Source organism: Chelonia mydas, chromosome 4 (assembly GCF_015237465.2).
Source record: "Chelonia mydas isolate rCheMyd1 chromosome 4, rCheMyd1.pri.v2, whole genome shotgun sequence".
NCBI classification, from domain to species: Eukaryota; Metazoa; Chordata; order Testudines; family Cheloniidae; genus Chelonia; species Chelonia mydas.
In genome coordinates this window covers 59,596,915-59,617,800 of record NC_057852.1, presented here as the reverse complement: position 1 = coordinate 59,617,800, position 20,886 = coordinate 59,596,915, and the positions used below count along the sequence as shown (strand labels likewise).

The following is a 20,886-nucleotide window of genomic DNA, read 5'->3' as shown; positions in this document are numbered from 1 at the left end:
ACTGAGAATAGTCTTTTCTCAGGAAGCTGACCAACTACTTCACTGAGGCTATTTAAAATTAAACAAGTACATAGCCAATATTCATAACTTCAAATACAAAAATGATATATGCATACAAATAGCATGAATGTATTCAGTAGATCATAACCTTTGCAGAGATATGTTAGATGACATTTGTAGCATAAAACATATTCCAGTCATGTCATATTTGCATTCATAAGCATATTTCCATAAAGCATTGTGGGGTGCAACGTAACAGCACCCACTCTAGGCTCTGAGCTTCTCTGCCATTACCTCTCTTGGGGAGAGACCTGTGTCCTTCTATTTCCTGACCAGGGTGTCAAGATAGCACAGCTCCTTGATTTACACTGTGATATTCCCAGCAAGCCAGACTGCCTAAACAGTCCTGTGTCTGTGCTTTGCTTTCTCTCTAGAGGCCATGAACAGTGTAATTACTCTGTTACAAGTTACCACACTTGCTCTTTCTAAGTAAGGACATTTATTCTAAAGGTGAAAGCATTACAGATAAAACACATTAAAAACAATAAAAGAACCTACGTGTGTGCTAAAAAGCTTACCAGAGGTCACCCCAACTTAAATTTTAGACTTGGGTAGGTGTCATTCCTTCAAAACACACAGTTGGGTTTTCTCTTTGTTACAGGTTCATTACTACCTCTGATTTGGAACCAGAACACAAACTGTTTCTTTATACAGCTCGAGCCTTTGATCTCCAGTCTCTGAGAACAGGTAGTCGGCAAACAATCATTCACTCTTCAGGGCGTAGCTTCAAAAGGCTGTTTTTTGGTGTAATCAGAGGTGAAGGCATTTGTTAACCTCTCCCTTTGTGTTTCTCAGGAAATCCACTTCACTCCATTGTTCCAGAAGTCCATTCTTGTCTGGCACACTTTCAATATAGTTCCTGGACTTCCAGGCCTCCCTCGCAGAGAAGTTGTATGCAGTCCTGGCCCGTGATAATACATAAACTTTGCATTTAATACAATGGGCCCCAAAGACACTTAATTTAATAACTTAATTTGATAAGGTCTTCCAAAGATATACAAGAAATTGCTTTATTTGTCAGAATGCCTTTGTCAGCAAGGTTGAACAATTCCCCACTATCATATATTTTTTCTATGTATAAGAACCTATACAACGGGTTCAAGTTACTTCTCAACCTTCTCCTCGATAAACTGAATGGGTTGAGCTCCTTAAGCCTCACATCGTAAGACATGTTTTCCAACTCTTTAATAATTTTTGTGACCCTCCTTTGAACTCTTCCAGTATTTCATCCTTCATAAAGTGTAATTTATCCGAAATGGATACAGCATTCTAGCAGTGGTCTTACCAATTCTGTGTACAAAGGTCAAGATCACTTCCATGCTTCTGCTTGATGTTGTCCATTTTTACACATCTGAGGATCTCATTAGCTTTTTTGCCAGAGTGTTGCACTGACAGCTCATGTTGAAGCAAGTACCTATGATTATGCCTATGTCTTTCTCTAAGTCACTGTTTTCTAAGTCAATCTCTCATCCTGTAGGTATAACATCTCATCCCGCTCATTGAGATCTCCCCATTAACAACTACATTTTGAGATCTGTCTGTGAGCCAATTGTTAATCCATCTAATGTGTATTCTGTTAATTCTGTATAATTCAGTTTTTTAAAAAAAATCAAAATGTCATGTGATACTAAGTCAGATGCCTTGGAGAAATCTATATATGGTGTGGAAACACAGTTGCCTTTATCAACCAGTCTGTAAACCTGTTTTAAAAAAAAAAAAATTTGACAGGACTGACTGTCCATGAAACCATGCTGTGTAGCCTCTAGTTCTTTGACAGAGTCCCAAATTCACGGTTCCATTATTTTACCTGGGATTAACGTCAGGCTAACTGGTCTACAATTCCTTGGGTCATCCTTTTCTCCCTTTTTAAATATTGGAACTACATTGGCAGTCCTCAGTCCTTTGGAATGTCCCTTGTTTTTCAAGATTTGTTAAAAAGTAACAGCTGTTCAAAGTGCTCCTTTGTTAGTTCCTTCAAGACTCTTGGTTGTAAATTGTTTGGGTCTGTTTATTTGAAAATGTTAATTTTGGCAGATTCTGCCTCACGTGCTCCTTTGTTACAGATAATAATCTTAATATTTTATCTACAAAATCACATGGGTTGGCTACATCCTCGTATCTCTTTCTGAATAGAGAGTAGAAATATCTATTTAACATTCCTGCCTTTTCTACATCACTGTTTACAAGTTTAGCGTCTGCATGTACTGATGGACCTATACCTGACTTCCCTTATCAGTTGCCTGCATTTTTTTAAACTTTATATTCATTGCCATTTACTTCCCCTTTTTTGCATCCTTTATATATTTTATTTATGTTTTATCACCACATTCACATCTCTTTTTAGCCAGATTGGCTCCTTGCCCAGCATAACTTCTGTTTTTAAATGTCTGTGGAACCATGGCTTTTTGGGCATCCAATAGAATGTCCTTGAACAATTTCCAGTTTTTGTTAAAGTTTCCATTTTGAATTTGTTCCCAGTCAGTTATGCCAATAATTGCTTTAAGCTTTGGAAAACTGGCCCTTTTAAAGTTCTAAATATACTTACCGATACTACTAGTTGTGACATATTCTATTTCCACAAAGTAAATATAGCTACATTATGCCTTTTTTGTTTCAGTTTTCACCAAAAAGGTTAGCAGTGATTGAACGACTAACATAGTGAACATGAGGATAAATGGGGTAGGATCTGAGGCTAAAATAGGGAAAGAACAAGTTAAGAATTATTTAGACAAGTTAGATGTCTTCACCAGCAGGGCCTGACGGAATGCATCCTAGAATACTTAAGGAACAGGCTGAAGAGATGTCTGAGTCATTAGCAATTCTCTTTGAGAACTCATGGAGCGAGAGGAGAGATCCCAGAGGACTGGACAAGGGTAAGTATAGTACCTATTGATAAAAAATGGAATAAGGACAATTATAGACCAGTCAGCTCAACTTTGGTACCTGGAAGATAATGGAGTGAATAATCAAATAATTGATAGTAAACACCTAAAAGATGATAAGGTGATAAGTAACAGTCAACATAGATTTGTCAAGAACATATGTCATAGCAATCAAATATCCTTCTTTGACATGGTAACAAGCCTTGTGGATGTGGGGAAGCAATAGATGTAAGTCAGGCTTTTGTTACTGTCTCACATGACCTTCTCATAAGCACACTAAGGAAATATAGCCTAGACTAACCTACTGTAAGGTGGGTGCACAACTGATAGAGAAACTGAACTCAGAGAGTTATCAATGGTTTACAGTCAGGCTGGAAGGGCATATTGAGTGGTTTCCTCCTGGGATCTGTCCTGGGTCTGATTCTATTCAATATTTTTATAAATGATTTGGATAATGTCAGAGAGAGTACACTTATAAAGAGTGCAGTTGATACCAAGCTGGGAAGGGTTACAGGCACTTTGGTGGACAGGATTAGAATTCAAAATGATCTTGATAAACTGGAGAAATGGTCTGAAATAAATAGGATGAAAAACAGGACAAATGCAAAGTACTACACTTCAGAAGGAATAATCAGTTGCACAAATATCAAATAAGTAGTGACTGCCTTAGATGGTGTACGGCAGAAAAGGAAGTGGATCACAAACTAAATGTTAGTCAACAAATTTTGTAAGCAAGATACAAGAGAAATTCTTCCACTCTTCTCAGAGCTGATAAGATCTCAACTGGAATGCTATGTCCAGTTCTGGGCACCACAGTTCGGGAAAGATGTGGACAAATTGGAGATAATCCAGAGGAGAGCAACAAAAATGAGTAAAGGTCTAGAAAACATGACCTACAGGGAAAGATTGAAAAAATTGTGTGTTTAGTCTGGAGAAGAGAAGATAAATCTTCCAGTAAGTAAAAGGTCATTATAAAGAGGAGGGGGATCAGTTGTTCTCTTTATCCACTGAGGACAGGAAAAGTAGTAATGGGCTTAAATTGCAGTAAGGGGGATATAGGTTAGAGATTAGGAAAATCTTCCTAATTGTAAGGGTAGTTAAGCACTGGAACAAATGATCTAAGGAGTTGTGGAATCTCTGTCACTGGAGATTTCTATGAACAGGTTAGACAAACACCTGTCAGGGATTGTCTAGAAGATAATACTTAGTCCTGCCACAATGCAGGAGATTGGACTAGATGACCTATCGAGGTCTCTTCCACTCCTATATTTCTATGCGTGTATGATCACTGATACCTCGGCAACGGTTAGTGTTTAGGTCAGTGATCATTGCTCTTTCTTGTCTGTCAGAATAAGGACCAATATTGAGTTGGGTGCAGGATTTGGTGTTAAAAATTATTCTGTTTAGAAACTCTAAGGAAGTTTTGTTACTGGCTGCATAAAATGTCCAGCAAAATCTCCCTCAGATTATAGTCACCTTTGATATGTTTTTCCTCCTACATATTATGGATAGATATTTAATGAGGATTTTGTCCTTTAGTTCAGTGGTTTTCAACCTTTTTTCATTTCTGGACCCCTAAATATTTTCAAATGGAGGATTTTCAAAAGAATTCCCTTTGGAAATCTTAGTCTGTGGACCCCAGGTTGAAAACCATTATTCTAGTCTAATTAAGTTGTCTGTAACAGATGTCCACCAGTACCCCATCTTTAATCCATAAGCATTCAAACTGTTCTCATTCTTGTGATTTTTAATCTTCGATGATTAACAGGTAATTGTGTCTTTGATGTGAAGTGCCACCTTCCTTCCCTTTTTTGCCCCCATTCTAGCCTTGCGAAACAAGGTAGATAACCATCGATTTTAACATCCCAATCACAAGACCCAGCCCACCAATATTAAGTAACTCTGTTTATTTCTTTTAATACATTAATATCTCCAGTGCCTCTTGTTTATTACCACGCTCCTAACATTAGTATCTAAACAATTAAAAATGTGATCCTTGCATGCCATGTAGTACTTGGATTTGTAATATGCATGATGCCATGAGGCTGTTTACATATTTGGGTGTTTGTACCACAGTTGCTTAATTATACCTCCTCACCCCCCTTCATGGTTGATTAAAGCCCTCCTTTACTACTATAACTAATTTATCACTCAAGAGAATAGTACCCCTTCTGTTGAGATGGAGGGTATCAGAACTGTACAATCCCCTCTCTTCATACTAAGTGTTCCAGTGTTCCACAAAATCAAAACCTCCCTCTCTATGCCATCTACTTAGCCATCCGTTCACCTCCAGTATCTTCTGCCTTCTTTTTTTCCCTCTTGCTCGAGGAACAGGAAGAATTTCTGAGATGATTATGTGGATATTCCTCTCCTTCAGCATTCTTTCCAATCCAGAATCTGTGGAATGGTACCTTATGTGGTGTCACTCATGTCAATGTAGATCACCACCAAAGGAACCAGTCTTAGAATCTTGCTTATTCTTGTGGTGGTGTCCTTAGTCTTTGTTCCTAGAAGGCAGCAAACTCTCCTGCTATCCTTCTGTCCCTTGCAAAATGTTGTACCCATTCTTCTTACCATAGAACCACTCTCTGGGCTTGCTATCCAATCTCTCTCCCCTTTCTCAGTCCATGTCTCCTTGCTCAGCCAGTCCTAGTCTGCTTCTTTCCTCAGTTATTTGTGTGAACCCGGGGTCCTTCCCCCACCATAGTGGCTCCCAGACTCGTTATTACAGTCTGCTTTTTTCCTTCCCCCCATTCTGGCTTTTGTCCCTATATATTTGAATCAGGCAGCTTCCTCTTCTGTTCTGCTAGCAGCCATGCAGTGTGGGTAATTAAGAGCATGAGAGACAGGCATCCTGCTTACGGTTTTGGTGCCTTGCCCCACCCAACCTGGAGCAGTTGGGATCAGTATTCTCAGAGAAAGTCCTTCTGAGCCCCCATAGCTCTGGGTTAGAGCATGCACAGTCGCTATGTGGGGATGGTGCACGTGCAGTCTGATCAGACCACACCACACGATCCATTGTTTACAGCCAAGCTCTACGATACAACTGCATTTGCTCGAACCCCTCAGACAGAGACAAACACCTACATGATCTCTATCAAGCATTCTTACAACTACAGTACCCACCTGCTGAAGTGAAGAAACAGATTGACAGAGCCAGAAGAGCACCCAGAATTTACCTATTACAGGACAGGCCCAACAAAGAAAACAGAACGCCACTAGCCATCACCTTCAGCCGCCAACTAAAACCTCTCCAACACATCATCAAGGATCTACAACCTGTCCTGAAGGACGACCCATCGCTCTCACAGATCTTGGGAGACAGGCCAGTCCTTGTTTACAGACAGCCCCCCAACCTGAAGCAAATACTCACCAGCAACCGCACACCACACAACAGAATCACTAACCCAGGAACCTATCCTGCAACAAAGCCCGTTGCCAACTGTGTCCACATATCTATTCAGGGGACACCATCATAGGGCCTAATCACATCAGGCACACTATCAGAGGCTCGTTCACCTGCACATCTACCAATGTGATATATGCCATCATGTGCCAGCAATGCCCCTCTGCCATGTACATTGGTCAAACTGGACAGTCTCTATGTAAAAGAATAAATGGACACAAATCAGACGTCAAGAATTATAACATTCAAAAGCCAGTCGGAGAACCCTTCAATCTCTTTGGTCACTCGATTACAGACCTAAAAGTTGCAGTTCTTCAACAAAAAAAACTTCAAAAACAGACTCCAACGAGAGGCTGCTGAATTGGAATTAATTTGCAAACTGGATACAATTAACTTAGGTTTGAATAGAGACTGGGAGTGGATGGGTCATTACACAAAGTAAAACTATTTCCCCATGTTTATTCCCCCACCACCCCCCCACTGTTCCTCAGATGTTCTTGTCAACTGCTGGAAATGGCCCACCTTGATTATCACTACAAAAGGTTCCCCCCCCACTCCCCACTCTCCTGCTGGTAATAGCTCACCTTATCTGATCACTTTCATTACAGTGTGTATGGTAACACCCATTGTTTCATGTTCTCTATGTATATAAATCTCCCCACTGTATTTTCCACTGAATGCATCCGATGAAGTGAGCTGTAGCTCACGAAAGCTTATGCTCAAATAAATTTGTTAGTCTCTTAGGTGCCACAAGTACTCCTTTTCTTTTAGGAGCTGTGAGAGGCTTCAACATGCTCTGTGGGGATGGACTCTGAAGTTTTTAGCTTTTAAGCTCTAGCAGCCAGTCTCTACTAAGCATTTGCAAATTGAGATTTTTCAAATGCTTATAACTCATCCAAATTTGGGTGGAATTTCACAGGGACTACAAAAGGCACATTTTTGACACAAGTCCAAAGCATGGGGGGTACTAGAACATTTCAAAGAAAAGGTCTCCAGATTTGAAGTAAGGGGACATGTATTTTTCCCTAACATCGTTTTCAGAAATTGCTGAACCGTTTTGGCTAAAACAAATACAGAAATTATCAGCCTGAGGCAGAGAGCTCCCATGAAAAAATTCAGCTCAAACAGTTAAAGTCTGGCAAAGTTGTAAGCAACTAAAACCCGGATCTTATAATGAGAAGTGTCAGGCAACCTTAATAGGCAGTTACCAGCGTTGCTTATAATCACCTCATACTTCCCCAAGCTTCTGATTTCTCTCGGAGGCCTGCAGGTTATTATTCTCACTTAGGGAGATACAGGTTTAAATCTAAAGGTCAGTACAAGTCTATCATATGCCATCTATAAGCCACAGAGTGGGTAGTTAGACAAGAGTTTTTTTAGTTCATGGTGGAAGAAAGCTTTGTTTCCTACAATGAGGTAAGAAGGATTATTTACAGGGTTGGCTTAGTTGTTCCTATTATCTCTCTTCTCTTGTTTTGGGCCTCTTTTTGACACCAGCTTTTTCCTCTTTGGGAAAGGAGAATAAGCTGGCTTCAACGTGTACTTAAAAACCCATGCAAATTTGAACAATCCTCTGCCTGTTCTCAAGATATTCTCAAGGACCTAGATGAATTTAAGTTAAATAAATGGTCCAAGTTTCTTGTGTGACTGGGAGGTTGGTCAACTACATGAGACATTTCCCCCTTTTCTTATTAGCTTATGGGCTAAAACTTGTAGCTAAAATGAAGAATACTGAGCTCTCTTGCCAACTCTACCCTGAGCCTGCTTCTCCAATTTAAAAGAATAAAATCGTTTCCTGCTGTTCACTGTACTTAATTGTAACAGTGATTCAGAGTTCAATTTGATGAACTTTTATTGTACTTACAATGGTTTTGATATGCTTACTTTTTCTTTCCTGACATAGCACATCTTTTATTGAATTGTTTTCAGTATTTGTTGTTGTTTAGTATTTCCTATTCCTCCTCTCCAATCACTTGTGTATCTTCCTTCTTTCCTTACATTGGTCTTCTGTTCTTTCCCCGCTCCCCTTAAATCTCTGTTCCCTACTTCTCTCTTCCAGTTCATCCCCTTACTTTCCCACCCACACTCAATCATATTTGGACGTCCTCCCTCACCTTGAAAAAAGAATGGAATGTCTGCTCTTCTCCTTGCTATCTCTTCTTCCTTATCAAGGAAACTCGTAGTAAGCAGCTCTTGAGCCCCACTTATACCATTTGTCTGCTCCAAACTTCCACACAGCGTGAGCACGTGGTATTTCTGTTTGTCACTGATCATCATTACCAAGTCTGGCAATGTAAAATTACAATGACAGATGATACTTCTGTTTTAGCTGTAGCTTCTTCTTGTGTTAGTAAGATGGTTTAGGTAGCTTATCAACAAATATTGCTTCAGTGATGAGTCAGCAGAGTCCAGTATGGTTATTACTGGATATAGCACATAAAATTTGCAGATGACACCAAGCCAGGAGTGGTTGCAAGCACTTTGGAGGACAGATTAGAATTAAAAATGACCTTTTTAAATTGGAAAACTGGCCTGAAATCAACAAGATGAAATTCAATAAAGGCAAATGCAAAGTACTACACTAAGGAAGGAAAAATCAAATGCACAATTACAAAATGGGGAATAACTGGTTAGGCAGTAGTACTGAAGAAAAGGATTTGGGGGTTGTAGTGGATCATGAAGTGAATGAGCCAACACTGAGATGCAGTTGCCAAAAGAAACAAAAAAAGAGCTAGTATCTTCCTGGGGTGTATTAACAGGAGTGTAAGGCATGGGAAATGTTCCACTCTACTTGACACTGGTGAAGTCTCAGCTGGAGAATTGTGTCCAGTTTTGGGTGCTGCACTTCAAGAAAGATATAGACAAATTGGAGGGAGTTCAGAGAAGAACAAAAATGATAAGTTTTAGAAAATATTACCTATGAATAAAGGTTAAGTAAAATGTGCATGTTTAGTCTTAAAAAGACTGATAAGTCTTAAAGTATGTTGAGGGCCTTTATAGGGATGACGGTGATCAGTTGTTCTCAGTGTCCAGTGAGGATAGGACAAGAGGTAATGGTCTTAATCTGCATCAAGGGAGACTTAGGTTAGATATTAGGAAAAAATTTCCAACTCCAAGGATAGTTAAGCACTGGAATAGGCTTTCAAGAGAAGTTGGGGAGTCCCCATCACTGAAGGTTTTAAAGAGCAAGTTAGACAAATACTTGTCAGGTATGGTCTAGGAATACTTGGTCCTGCCTCAGTGCAGGGTGGGGTGGACTAGGTGACCTCTTGAGGTTTCTTCTAGCTTTATATTTCTATTATTCGGTGTAAAAAAGCTTGATAAATAAACTAGAAAGTGGTGTTCTTTGATTATAACTGGTTCCTTCTTCCACTTTTTGGACTCTGAAGGAGTGATGGCTTGTGGTTATTGCAGTAGATTGTGTGTTAGGACAGAGTTCTAATCTTGACTCTGCCACTGATTACACCAAGTGTCCCTGAGCAAATCACTTACATACTTTGTGCAACCGTTTACCTACCTGCAAAATGGGTGGCATACTAAAGCACCTTGCAGATGAGTTGACGGTTAATTAATGTCTAAAGTGCTTTGATGAAAGCTGGTGTTAAAATAATAAAAGTCATTGTACCTTTATTGCAACTTTTTTCTGGTTATCTTTAAGAACTTTAAAAAGGTATTATTATCTCCCTTTTATAGTTGGAAAAACGGAGGCACAAAAAGGTAAAGTGACTTCCCAAACTCTTGCAGTAAATAGAAGAGTTGGGAATATAAATCAGATGTTTTTTTATTTTTTTGATTCCCCTGCCTTAACCATTAGACTGTGTGCTGCAAGCCTGTCTGTAGAAAGAACTGGACCTCTGTTGTGAGTCTACAGCTCCTCTTCTACTAACTCTTTTACCAGTGCCAAAAGGACTCCTGCAATTTTTTTTTGTTTGGTTGGTTTTTTGGCTACAACAAAGTCGATAATTGGAGTACCACAGGATGTCATGGGTGAATCATGCACCCACTAATGCCACTGTCACTTGGGATTTTCCCAACTTTTTTGGCTCCATCTGTTTGCCTGGTCACTTTGTTTTCCTCTTTCCTCCTGTGCTGGCTCCCTGACACACAGTTGCCAATACCCATTAGACTGCCTTCCTTTCTTTGTGTCATCCCTCCAACAGTTTCCGATTTCTACACCTCTTTTCTTTCCTGAACCCCACCTCAGATCTTCAGAATTCTTGGCTGGGAGTTGAAATTGTTTCCTGGATGTCACAACAGAATAGATACAAAAGCATTTTCCATCTGATTTTACCTTGCTCCTACAATATCTTGAGTGACAGCAAAATGTTTTCTATACCTGTTTTGGTTAGGTGGCAAAAACTGATGTAGCAAGGGAATGTCTAAACACAATGGACTGAGTGGTAGTGCAATAGCAAGCAAAACCATTTCTTGTACAGCTATGACAACCTGCAATTTTACATAGTAATTTAATAATGTAAGACAAGTCACTGGTTCAGTTTTTCTATTTTAAAAAGACACCTTGTGCTTCACTAACAATTCATGATTTTCAAATGCAATATGAAAAACATTCTGCCAAATCAATGCAAGATAAAAGAAATAAATTGCAGCATGTCAGATGAATTCTAAACAAAACATGAATCACAAACTACCTTCCTCTAATTCAAGTGAGCGGTCTGAATGGCTTTTTTCTCCTTCGAGAATTGACTGCTCATTCTCCCTGAATGTGAATCTGGAATCCTAGAAAATCAGTGACAGGAGTACTTAGGCACTTCCTTGCCAATTGGAATGTTTAGAATTAAAGTTAGGTGAGTACCCTTGTCCTGACTCCGCTCTCATTCCATTTTTGTAACCTCTGCAGTAGAGCACTCTGGATCCCTTGACATGCGCATGTGTAAAATAAATGTTCTGGGCCCCAGGGATATATTAGTTACTGTACATAGGCCTAGCATTTGAGTGCTCTCTGCTACCTTGTCCTCAGTTACACGTATACATGTTTCTGCTCTGCAGCATTGTGATGCAGTTTATGAATCCCAGACTGGCCAGGAAGGGTTAATGAGGTGCTCCAGGCACCATCAGCAACATCTGATTAATATACAACAGCTGTCAGGCTTGGAAGGGGTGGTTAAAAGAAGAGAACCAGCTCAGTTCAGAGCTGATTAGAAAGGAGAGCAGACCGGTAGCTCCCATATTGTACGAGAAGCCTGGCTGGGGCCAGAAGTTGAATGAAGACGGTGGTCTGCAGAGGGTAGGACTGACACAGACTGTTGAATTTCTTACCAGGAAACCTGCTCATGAGTGCTATGGCAAGACACTGATGCTGGAGTCTGCCTGAAAGGAAGGGAGCTAAAAACTGAGCCCAATAGAACTGAAGATTCTTTTGGTTTGTGTTTATGTTGGACTTCGACTTGGAGACTCTGCTACCCTGAAAGGAGTTAAACTCTGTGACTTGACTAAAGGATAAGCCGCATCCATAAACCAAAGCGTGCTGAAAACTCTGTTTGGAAAAGTGAGGCAGAACTGCTCTAGTGCTACATCATGAGGGGAGAGACAGGGACTGCATTTGTGCCACAAGAATCTTATCAGACTACTCTTCCAAAGGTTCTGTAAATGAGAATTGGTGTGCTGCACAGAAGACGTTACAGCAAAACCCAGCTCCTTTTTGAGAGTCTCTGGATGGAAACATGAGGAACACAACTCTATCTTCCCCAGATTATTTTGAATTCAAGACTACAGGAGGAGGATGGCTTCAGTTTTGGACCGTCCAGAACAAACTTCTTAAGTTGTCTTTACACGTTGGAAATGAAGCACAGGGACAGGTTAATGTTGTTTATTAATGAAAGCTTCCTGGAATCTCTTTGTAGTGGTCCCTCACACTTGAGTAGGGGGGAGGCCACGCTGCCTCACTACTGGCAGACTGCAGGTAACCATCTTATAGGGGAGAGTTCCAGCCCCTGGGTGGAGTGAAGCACAACAGTGTTTAGCCCACAGCCACCTGGCTGGGGCAGACAGGAATTAACAGCCTATAATTAGTCTATCAGGGAGCTCTGGCCCTCTGGGCGGGGCAGAGACACAAACTGTCTTTAGCTTAGCCCACAGCCATGTGTCTGGGGCAGACAGCTACAAACAGTCTGTAGAGGGACTCTGGCTTCCTCTGGGTGAAGCAGAGCCACAAACAGGGCTCTATATTCAAGGCAGAGCTGTAGCAGTCTAGGGGCTCAGGCAGGGGGTGAGCACCAAAGCAGTCTAGGGGCTTAGGCAGGGGGTGAGCGCCAACATAGGCCTCCTGGCCTATGGAGGGGAGGCTGCCGCCCCAGGGGTGGAGTGGCAGGGGGTAGGGGGACACGGTCCCACCTGACTCCACTCTGCCACTGTTAGGGGTCCTGGACTGGGACGCTGTGATCTGCCACTGGGTCAGCGGGATTCCAGCCACAACATGCTGACTCTCACTCTGGCAGCAGAACCGGACTAGAGTCTGATCCCCGTGGGCTACCTCCTACCTCAGTCTGTGTGTAAAGTCCAGTGGTCCAAAGATCCCCTGTCTCCTCCAGGTCTTTGGCCACTGGTAATGCCAGCAGTTCCTCGGGGTCCTTGTCTGCCTCCCCTGATGGCAAGGTGTCGGTTAACTCTGGGGCTGGGTTGGGCTCTCGCAGAGGCATCTGCTCCCTAGAAGAGATGTCCACTCTCTCCTGTGGCTCAGCAGCAACTGATCTCCAGCGCTCTCCTTTTCTACTTCCTGTCCCACACTAATACTTCCGATGAGGGGGGTGGGGGTGGATTTGGCTCCGCCCACCCAGGGGACTGTAATGGTCCCTCACACTCCAGTTTGGAGAGAGGCCATTCCACCTTACTACACTCTTCTTCACATCTAGTTTAAACTACACCTGAATTTCTAACATTAAAGGGAATGGTGAAACTTTATTAGGTGCTTGCATGAAAGATCAGCTCTTTCCCCAGTGCTCCTAAATGCCTGGTTTTGCCTATTCTGTGACAGAAAACCAGGCACGACAGAGGCTTCCTATTTATACTTCAGGAAAAAGAAATGAAGAAGCTACATTTTATTGAATGGAAAATCTGTTAGTATTACAGCTCAAAGTCACTGATTACTAGTCAATGATGCCAAAATATTACTTCATTTTGGGGGAGTCTATGTGTAATATGCTTCTTATTCTTCATCAGCTCCAGAAGCCTAAAAGTCGTTTGTCTCTGTGAAAGAACAGGGCAACAAGACATGCATTGACAGTATATGTTGCATTGCACACAGCTCTGTCTGTGGTTCTACTATCACTATGTAGTTACATCAGTTGAAGAGCTTTGGCTGGTTCCCTTGTGTCCAGATCCATGTAGAGGACCTTTTAAGAGCTAGACCCTTTTAGCATAAAGACAGCTGAGTCCCATGGAAAAATGGTGCCATGTCTCCTCTCCATTTTGTAGGTTTCCTTTGCTTTTCATTATGAAAAAGGTTTTTAGGCAAATGCTCAAAGGTTGCCTGTGATGTGTCTTGCTTTTTGAGCTAAATAAGATCTTGTAGATTCTATATTTGTAGTTGCCATCTCTTTAAATCCAGTATTTGTCTTGTGTTTTAGCTATTAAGGTACATTATGAAGCTGTGTAACTTTAAGATGTTCAAACTAGGCATTGATAGTTTTTTACTCCACACCAACAGCAAACCTTTTTTAGTGTGAGGTGATTTATTTACTCCTTGACTTTATGAATACTTTTTGAATTAGCTTATTTCTTTTGCATGGGATTATTTTGGAGGGTACAAAATGGATGTAGAAGTACAATATTGAAATATGTTTTTAGATATAGTCTGTTCCTGTCTCATCTAAATAAGAATAATATGATTCTGGATATTGATTTTTCAATCCCACCAGGAAACAAGTGACTCTGTGTATTACATGAAGGGGTCATTGTAGTTACCAGTTTTGAGAGTTTTTCTACCAGAGGATAGGTTTCAGAAGCTGGTGGCTACATTAGAGTCAGTTCTTTAATCACATTTGCCAGGGCTCTGACACTGCTAGTGCAGGAGAGCAATATTACTATTAATGTGGTTCCATGGGTGAAATTCCACATGCATCCTCTGCAGAAATTTCCTTTTTTTTGCTGAACCCACAGGATCATTCATACCTATCTTTTCTAGTCCCAATGCTGAAAGGAGTATTGCAATCTTTCTTGTTTTAGCTACAAGAAAGTAGATATTTGGAATACCACAAGATGTCAAAATATCAGAGGGTTGGTGGTGACCATCAATACCAGTTTCATCGGCTGGAGAACTTGTTCGGGGACCAACTTCACCCAAGTATAACAGACAAACAAAGTTCCTGCATTTTTAGTTGGCTTGACTTTAGGACTGTTAGGGCATATCTGATTCTTCTACATAATCCTGATTACTCAAAACGTAGTTCTCAGGTCTTGACAATACTTTAACAATGACTTATATAAAAAAAAACCAAGGAGGTGCCTGTGTCACGCTGTCTGGAATGGCTCACGACTTTGAGTGCCTACATTGGCAGACACCCCAAACCGGTGGTTCGTTAATTAGATTTCACCAAGTCAGTAACAAATATGAACTCATGGACCACAATAACAGTCTTACTAAGGAGTCAGACAGTCCCCTTAAACTCTCTCTATCTTGCCACCCAGACAAACTGGACTTAGTGATAAATGCTCACTTACATCAAAAATCACACCATATCAGGTTGCTTCCAGTGCCAAGAGACCAATCATTTACCCCAGATCAATGTACTCTAGATCCTACACCAAAGACTACGCCTGTAGCCAATCCTGTAATAAACTAACCAGGCAAAAGGAATAAGAGAGTTACTTACAGGTTAAAGCAAGCAAACATGCACACACTAATGAATTACCATTTAGATCCTAAGAGTGACAGAGTGATCTGTCTATTCAAAGTGTCTTTCAGGGCAGACCCAGGAGGCAGCTTCTGGGGAACCTCTGGCTTCAGTTTAGAGTCTCTGGCCCTTCAGAGATTAAACAGCCAAAAAGATGCAGAGTTCAAGATGATGGGACGAGTTCACATGCATGTCTCCTCTTTATGGGTGGTACTTACAAAAAAAAAAAAAGGGGGGGGGGAGGGAGAAATGAATATTGAATAAACTCAGCAGTTCAGAAAATCTCTAGCTCCATTTGTCATTTGTTCTATAATCAAACAAGCATCCTTTGCCCAATAAATAAATAAAGCCAAGTGTTCATTTATTAGATGGCTAAAATAGTCATGGCAGAATTTTACCATAGCAGAAGCCTTTTTTCCTTTTGGAATGTTGTGTGATCACTCACTCTTAGCAACCTCCTGGCCTGCAGGATCATATGCGACATATAAATAGGGTTGACAGAACTTTTAATTTTTTTATCATTTGGAGGGATAATATTGATGTTTTCTTTTTAATTTTTAGCAATGTTAATGTTCACAGTTGCACACACATTGTGTGTGTGAGGTCAGACTGAAATTGACAGATGTTTAGGATAAAAAAACTAAAGCTTTATAACTAGGGCTGTCAAGTGATAAAAAAAATTAATCGCGATTAATCGTGCTGTTAAACAATAGCAGAATATCATTTATTTAAATATTTTTGGATGTTTTCTACATTTTCAAATATATTGATTTCAATTACAACACAATACAAAGTGTACAGTGCTCACTTTATATTTATTTTTTATTACAAATATTTGCACTGTAAAAAACAAAAGAAATAGTATTTCCAATTCACCTAATATAAGTACTGTAGTGCAATCTCGTTATCATGAAAGTTTAACTTACAAATTGTTGAATTATATACAAAAAAACCCTGCATTCAAAAATAAAACAAGAGCCTACAAGTCCACTCAGTCCTACTTCAGCCAATCACTCAGACAAACAAGTTTGTTTACATTTTTCGGAGATAATGCTGCCTGCTTCTTGTTTACAGTGTCACCTGAAAGTGAGAACAGGTGTTCTCATGGCACTGTTGTAACCGGCGTAGCAAGATATTTACGTGCCAGATGCGCTAAAGATTCTTATGTCCCTTCGTGCTTCAACCACCATCCCAGAGGATATGCATCCATGCTGATGGCTGGTTCTGCTCGATAACGATCCAAAGCAGAGCGGACCGATGCATGTTCATTTTCATCATCTGAGTCAGATGCCACCAGCAGAAGGTTGATTTTCTGTTTTGGGGTTTGGGTTCTATACTTTCCACATCTGAATGTTGCTCTTTTAAGACTTCTGAAAGCATGCTCCACACCACATCCCTCTCAGATTTTGGATGGCACTTCAGATTTTTAAACCTTGGGTTGAGTGCTGTAGCTATTTTTAGAAATCTCACATTGGTACCTTCTTTGCATTTTGTCAAATCTGCAGTGACAGTGTTCTTAAATCGAACAACATGTGCTGGGTCATCATCTGTGACATGAAATATATGGCAGAATGCGAGTAAAACAGAGCCGGGGGCATGAAATTCTCCCCCAAGGAGTTCAGTTACAAATTTAATTAACTCACTATTTTTTTAACGAATATCAGCAGCATGGAAGCATGTCCTTTGGAATGGTGGCTGAAGCATGAAGGGGTATTTAAATGTTTAGCATATCTGGCACATAAATACCTTGCAACACCGGCTACCAAAGTACCATGCGAATGCCTGTTCTCTCTTTCAGGTGACATTGTAAATAAGAAGCAGGCAGCAGTATCTCCTGTAAATGTAAACAAACTTGTTTGTCTTAGCGATTGGCTGAACAAGAAGTAGGACTGAGTGGACTTGTAGTCTCTAAAGTTTTACATTGTTTTGTTTTTGAGTGCAGTTACGTAACAAAAAAAAATCTACATTTGTAAGTTACACTTTCACAATAGAGATTGCACTACAGAACTTGTATGAGGTGAACTGAAAAATACTATTTTTTATTATATTTACAGTGCAAATATTTGTAATAAAAATAATATAAAGTGAGCACTGTACACTTTGTATTCTGTGCTGTAATAGAAATCAATATATTTGAAAATGTTGAAAAACATCCAGAATATTTAATAAATTTCAGTTGGTATTCTATTGTTTTGCAGTGCGATTAATCACAATTAATTTTTTTAATTGCAGTTAATTTTTTGAGTTAAGTGCGTGAGTTAACTGTGATTAATCGACAGCCCTATTTATAACCATTGAACACAGATTGTCAACATTATGTGACAAAATATACGAATTAAATAGCCTTAAATCAAACTCTAATAAGTTTTCAGGCAGCATTTTTACTTTGCCTATCTGTAAATTTCAGTTGTAATTGATGGAAATATTTTTTGTGGGTTTGTATATACAGTGAAATTGACATTTACTGATAGAAGTCAAATCCTTTCAAGCCTATATAAAAAGAGTTTTTTAGGGTTGCTGTGTAATTATCTTTCCATCCCTTCACTGAGTTTTACAAATTAAATGTGTGGGCCTCATGAGTCCCTGTTTTTTGCAAGGAAGGTTCTGTCTGCTGTGCTCTCCCTTTAACCATTGAAAATAGAAGATGTATCTCCTTCATGTTGTTTATAGTTATTCATCCTTTCTTTCTCTTTCTGGTGATGTATCACTATTGGCATTCCCATTGTAATGGATTTGTGAACTTTCCATGCAAGGAAGAATACAAAAATTTATCTTAGCTTACCCTAAAATGTCGTCTTTTCTTCTCGCGAGAAAGTGCATAGATCCATCCCTACCAGCACAAGTTTTAACGTTCCGAGGTTAGCCTTTATGTTTTTATATCTCCCCCGTCCCCGTTTGTCCCTGAGATTTGTCCACTGGTGTTAGGGATGGAATTTGAAGTTGTCTGCTGGGAAGGAAATGTTCGTATGTTTTTCTTGCTATGCTTAATTACTTGTTTAATGCGTAGGGGGAAGTAGCTCTTCAGAGCAGTTTTAGAAGTATCTCAAACTGGCTAGGTCTTTTAGCCACTTTCAGCTTGTCTTGACTGACAGGTCTGGTTCTGCCTCCAGGAAGAGCAGAGCGGGAAAGTCCACTGTAATCATCTATGGACTTTCCCATTAGAAGAAACAAAATTTCAGGTAAATTGAGATAAATTTTCAAGTTATGATTGCAAGGTTTCTGCTTTCTTTGCAAGTCATGGAATAGCTGTTCTTCCTGTTCTACATAATGTGATTATAAGCAGTGCTCTCATTCTCTACTTATGCTTATTTCAACTGAAGGTACTGCTTTTGGAAAAATGGGCATTTTTGCTGTTTTGTTTCTTGCTTCGTATTTTGCTGCCTGTCATAGGATAACAGTTGACTGAGTAAGTAAAACCTGATTTCCCCACAACCAAACCCCTCCACCAATACCAGTCATGAATGAATTGTAAATTAAAATGCGTACCCTACTGTACTGACAATTGTTCTGTTGTTTTGTCAGTTCCAACCTTTCCCTGATCTGCAATGCAAGTTTAATTTGGCAGATATCTTGCTGTTGTGGGATTACTGTACATTTTCAGGCCTAATATATTTAAATTAGCCTAAAACTTTGTGAAATATAATATGCCAAACCTGAAAATAGATATCATTCATTCATTTATTCGTTCATTCTATTCCATTTTGCAATTTGAAAAACATTACTCAGAGAAGAATTTTATAATTATTGGTTTCTAGTTTCCTTGCTTTACCCTAAATTGTTAACATTACTGAAACTAGAGCATCTTTTCTTCATTGGACCATGCAGATTATGAACCTAAAAAGAAGCACAAGGGCCAGTAATTCAGAAGAATCAGTCTTTATCTGTGGATCAGCCCTACAAAACTTTGGACCTTTGACTAGGTTGGCATTACAAAGTGGGTGTCCTGCTGATGACAATGGGAAGCTTGTATGAAGGCTGGGGATAGATTATGGCTCTTATTTAATTACTTTTGTTGTGCTAATCCTGCAGGCCAGGTCCCCATTGTGCCAGAAACTAGATAAATATCTAATAAAATAGGCAATCTCTGCCCCAGAAGAGCTAACAATCCAATGTGAGACTATAGGCAGCAGGCAGAAACAATGAGTAGACCTGGGGAGCACACAGAAATAGTGAAATGATATTGATCAGCATAATGAAGTGTGGTAGCATTCCAGCTGCCTAAGTATTGCTTGTTGTTTTCTTGGAGCCTTTTTGTAGCTTTCACATATGAGAAAGATTTGAGAGAGGACAATGAGGTGATTTTGGATATTTATAGAAAGCTGCTCCCATGAAGGAGAGATGGCATGGCAAAAATGCAAAGGTGCCTGTTAGAAAACTTTTTAAAAAAAATTGTGGAAGAATGGAATAATTTGCGGAATGATGGTTGAGGTCATTGTCTTGATACTGTATTAGAAATGATAGCTAAGGCAGGAACAGTCTGTGAAGGACTTCAAGTTTAATTAGCAAAGCTACTCTTGCATTTAGTATCAGTGGGGAAGACACATAATGTGGGTCATCCACTACTCCAGTTGTCCTTTATTTAGTAATTTGTATATGCAAATACCTAATTTGTGTACCCATTTGGGGTAATTACATGCATAAATTAAGTATTCAGTTACACCATAAAGAAAAGGAGTTCTTGTGGCACCTTAGAGACTAACAAATTTATTTGAGCATAAGCTTTTATGAGCTACAGCTCACTTCATCGGATGCATTCAGTGGACTTCCCTCATCCCCCACTGTATAGGAAGTTTTAAATATAATTAAATTAGGGAATTGAATTATTGGTCTTTATGACCATGTTCTTTTCTTTTGTGTGCACAAAGCCAATTTATCTAGAAACAAAATAAACAATCGAGTGCTAATGTTATGAAGTATCCATTCCTGCTGTTGCAGCTGTTACTAAATATAAAAATATGTTATGCTAGCTAGAACATTTATTTCTGAGTCCTCTTTTCCAAAACTCTGCATAATAAAGTAGATCAATAATGCACTTTCTTGGCTATGAGTGCTGCACAGTTCTTTCCCTGCCTATAGTACCTCTAATCATTTATCTCCTGTTACTCTCCTCCTTAGGTCTTATGCTGTACCACGTACTCTACATTTCATGCCTCTTCTCCGTATGGTTCTTCTGCCCTTCTCCAATGCTGCCTTATATAACTGGAATATTCTCTCTGATCCTCTGTGTCAAACAGCTTCTCCTTCATATGCATTCTCCAAACCCACTTTTTTCCACATCAAACACAAAACTTTCCTGTGCTAATACTTTGAAATAATTACCTTAATTAAAGTAAAAGGAACTAACAGGAGGCAGATGCATACAATTTCAAGCAAGTAATTACATAATTTTATTTAATGTAGTCCTTCACTGTGCCTTGCTTGATGATCTCAACCCTAGAATCTAATAAGTTGAGTAATGCGGGTAGATATATAGATTGGTAGAAAGTATTGTAGTTAACTTGAAGTAGTGGGAAAGGATTGTAGAGGTCAGGCTAAAACATTTCTATTGGGATTTCATATTAAATATCAGAATGTGAAAGTAAGCTGATGGCTGTGTGTGGAAGTTGAAACTTACATGTACACCATGAGAAGCAAACTCTAGTAGTAATCTGTTCAAATGTTCAGAATCTATAGGTGCAAAACTTTCAGT

The 20,886-nt window shown here is 39.7% G+C and overlaps 1 protein-coding gene across 8 annotated transcripts in view; it reads left to right on the top strand.

The window, feature by feature from the left end:
- The window catches only part of FBXW7 (F-box and WD repeat domain containing 7), a 281,649-nt gene that overhangs the window by 92,052 nt on the left and 168,711 nt on the right, over positions 1-20,886 (top strand). The window contains exon 4 of one of the 8 annotated variants that reach the window (XM_037897394.2): positions 662-747. The exons of the other annotated variants lie outside the window; for them this stretch is intronic. The gene's annotated coding sequence lies outside the window, so the exon portion shown is untranslated. The remainder of the gene's footprint in view (positions 1-661; positions 748-20,886) is intronic. 8 annotated transcript variants of the gene reach the window in all.